The sequence below is a fragment of the Mandrillus leucophaeus genome, unplaced genomic scaffold, assembly GCF_000951045.1.
Source record: "Mandrillus leucophaeus isolate KB7577 unplaced genomic scaffold, Mleu.le_1.0 Scaffold260, whole genome shotgun sequence".
NCBI lineage: Eukaryota > Metazoa > Chordata > Mammalia > Primates > Cercopithecidae > Mandrillus > Mandrillus leucophaeus.
The window spans coordinates 1,999,040-2,002,843 of NW_012102699.1; the positions used below are offsets into that span (position 1 = coordinate 1,999,040).

The 3,804-nt window shown below is 39.1% G+C and overlaps 1 protein-coding gene across 1 annotated transcript in view; it reads left to right on the forward strand.

The window, feature by feature from the left end:
• Positions 1–2,220: 2,220 nt before the first annotated feature.
• Positions 2,221–3,804, forward strand: part of PRUNE2 (prune homolog 2 (Drosophila)) — a 253,604-nt gene continuing 252,020 nt past the window's right edge. Inside the window, exon 1 of the mRNA XM_011984087.1 lies at positions 2,221–2,396. The gene's annotated coding sequence lies outside the window, so the exon portion shown is untranslated. The remainder of the gene's footprint in view (positions 2,397–3,804) is intronic.

Here is a 3,804-nt window from a genome sequence, read left to right on the forward strand (position 1 = left end):
ATTACACCACTGAACTCCAGCCTAGATGACAGAGCGAGACCCTGTCTCAAAAAAACAAAACAAAACAAGCAACAACAACAAAAGCAAAGAACCACATGTAGTTAGCAGAAGAGTTGGAATTAGAACTTTTATCTTCTGACTCTTTGAATAAATACTTAAGCATTGCTAACTCATGCAAAAATCTACAGGTGCCTAAGGAGGAATAAGACAAATTCTCTGCCATCAAGAACTTTATGAAGATGTCCTTTTGATAAGCTTTCTACTGCTACTGAATGAAGATTCACCAGTTAAACACTTCAGTAGTTTAAAATGTTAGTTTTTCACAGTTTGGCGATTTGCAAGTTGTTGATAACCTTAACCAGTGGACACTGACTTTAGCATACATGAAATAAAACCTTTTCTATTTAATAATTTTGTATTTAACTTTTTAGGAAGCATATTTAGGTATGAATGTATTGTCATATCTATCATGCAATTCATTTACTTATGAGGAGTTTTGAAAATAACCTGCCTATGTGTGGCTGCTTTTATCCTCATGCTGTTTGAAACTGAATGAAATTATTTGAATAATATTTATCGATCATTGACACATGGCTAAAAGTTCTGGGTAGTTTATTTGACTGACTTCAATGACTGGTATTCAGGAAATCATATGCTTGACCAAATTTACATTTTAACTATTTCTTTTTCTTTTTCTTTCTTTCTTTTTTTTTTGAGATGGATTCTTGCTCTGTCGCCCAGGCTGGAGTGCAGTGGTGCAATCTCGGCTCACTGCAGCCTCCACCTCCCAGGTTCAAGCGATTCTCTTGCCTCAGCCTCCTGAGTAGCTAGGATTACAGGCATCTGCCACCACGCCCAGCTAATTTTTGTATTTTTAGTAGAGATGGGGTTTCGCCATGTTGGCCAGGCTGGTTTCAAACTCCTGACCTCAGGTGCTCCGCCTGCCTCAGCCTCCTAAAGTGCTGGGATTACAGGCGTGAGTCACCATGCCCAGCCATGTTAACTGTTTCAAACCAACTGATGTAAAGAGACACAGATAAATACAATGCAATTGGAATGTGAATTGTGGAACTAGTGTGTGTCAATCAATCAAAATCTGAGGAATAGTTTTGTTATCAATTAAAATGGAAAAATTTAGACTGATTTTGAGGCTGGGATTGTGAACTCTAGCTCTAGAATTGTTTATGAAATAGAATGCTTTTCAAAAATAAATTGAAATCTTTATTTCTTTCATTGCCACTCATTTGTTTTTGACAGGCAGAAAGAATAAAATTGGATTGATCCAAACTTTTCTTCCTGCCTTTGCTAAAAGCCACCTCTGTCTCACATATAAAGAATGATGGTGGAAGGAAAATAGGCCCAGTAGTGTTTTTTCTACACCACAGTGACTGGATTTGCAAGCTTTGGAGCCAGGTTATTGGAGTTTAAATACTGGCTAGTCTACTTAGTAGATGTGTGATGTTGCACAAATTTCTTAACCTCTTTGTGCCTCAGTTTTTTTTATTTACACAATGGGGATTTTCTAGTGGCATTTTCTAGTGTCGTTTTTAGTGCATTTTATAGAACTCTTTTTTTTTTTTTTTTTGAGACGAAGTCTCGCTCTATTGCCCAGGCCAGAGTGCAGTGGCACGGTCTTGGCTCACTGCAACCTCAGCCTATGTGGTTCAAGTGATTCTCCTGCCTCAGCCTCCCAGATAGCTGGGATTATAGGCACCTGCCACCATGCCTGGCTAATTTTTTTGTATTTTTAGTAGAGATTGGGTTTCCACATTGGCCAGGCTGGTGTTAAACTCCTGACCTTGTGATTCACCTGCCTCGGCCTCCCAAAGTGCTGGTATTACAGGCGTGAGTCACTGTGCTCGGCCTATAGAATTCATTTTACAGTGTTATTTTCTAGTTTAAAATATGATAATATACCTAAAGTATTTATAATAGTATCCAACCTGTGGTGGAAGTCCAATAGTGTTAGCTACTATTATTTTCCAAGAGTGCAGCACAGGATAAAGCTGGTAAGGTATGAAGGCATTTTAATAATTTGGGGGAAAATAAATGGTTTAAATGAAATGTGAAAATACGTAGAATAAGGCTCCCATCTTCTGAGTCATGTGAGTTCCCTCGTATTTTTGGTCATTGAGAGGAAGTCATTTGTGTGAGAGCAGAGATTTAAACATTCCCAAAAGTAATAAGACATGCCATATTCCTTTCTCCTCCTCCCCTCCATTTGCTTTATAGTGAAGACAAAACTTTAGAATCAGCAGTTGTCAAAGTCATTAATCCGGTTGAGCAGAGCGATGCCAACGTTGAGTTCCGAGAGTCTTCCTCTTCCCTCGTGCTGAAGGAGATTCTCCAGGAGGCTCCTGAGCTCATCACCGAGCAACTGGCTCATCGCCTCAGAGGTGAGAGACGGCACTTCCTATTAAATACCGGAAGGCTTAATGGAGTGTCTCCCGGCCTGCTCATGTAGAAAGAATGCGATCCATTCTTGGGTTAACAATCTCTTTAAAGACCACAGGAAGCTTCATCAGAGAGGCAGGGAGTAAAGAGTTTGTTAAAGAGTAGCATTATATTGAATATTAAAAATGTGCATTTAAAAATAGGCATGAGGGGCCTTTGCTGTTTCACTAGAGAAGAATATTAAAAGGAACTGCTGCAGCTCTGTTAGGGAGCTGGATAACACCTCTGGCCATTGTAATCGCTGCCAGAGGTGATTCTTGCCCCAAGACAGCATGATAGGGACCAGAATTCCAAGTTCCCAGGTTGAAATATCTGCTGATACTTTTCCATGCTTGGTTTATGACATACTGTTTGGATGGCAAAATACGTGCCCTTCATTTTGGTGATACTGTGTCAGGGCTTTTATAGTCAGATGTTACCTCCTTTGCTCGCCTATCTTGGAACATATTCCATCTTCACTCAAACTGTTTTAAGCCCTGGGGTCCTGAACACACCGTCATCAGTTCCTCTAGTAATCTCTCTTTCATCTCGATCAGTGGAGCCTCCTGCTTCCAAACGGTGGTTTTCAAGCTGGAAATTGTCAGTCAACTTTGGAACCACAAAATTACCACAGAAATTCCATTATTTACTCACAGAGGACACTGTTCTGGTTTTTGTAGAAAGCATTTCCCTCCCCACACCGCGAATCCATTTTGAACATGGTAGACAGAGACTTTTCTTAAAAGTATTCAACATAGGAAAGTGAAAAACAGTGATGAACAGATTGAAATAATTCTAAAAGAAGACCAGAAGTATGTTGACTCAACTCTTTTAAGGACTCTGTCCTTCAGTTCCTCTGTCTCTTCCACAGTTTGGAGGGGAAAAGGTTCAAGCGGTGTGTAATTCTTGTAAAGGTTTACAACTGATGGCCTTCGTAAACCTGCCTTAAATACTTCCCTGGCAATGAATGTCTGTAAAAATGCTCTGTGGGAAACTGTGCTCTCAACTAAACTAAGTAAGCACAATCATTTATCTTTGTGACAGAGCAGAAGGAAAATGAAGGTAATTGGGAATCTCAGCCAAGAGGAAAGTTGTTCAACAGCACAAATGTGTGGTACAGCCAAGCACTAGAGAATATTTTGTTTAAATATCTTGTAAACTAAGAAGTTTGGTTAATCGTTGTGAAACTACACGTGTTATTTAGTAGAAAAGAAATGTGATCGATAAGCAGATCATTATCATAATTTTCAACAAATAGTAAAATAATATGAAACAAATACATTGGCACAAAGATATGACTGTTTTGGTAGTGATAATGATATTTAGATTTAGGGAATTAGAAGGAGTGCAGACCCTTTTGTTATTTATCTT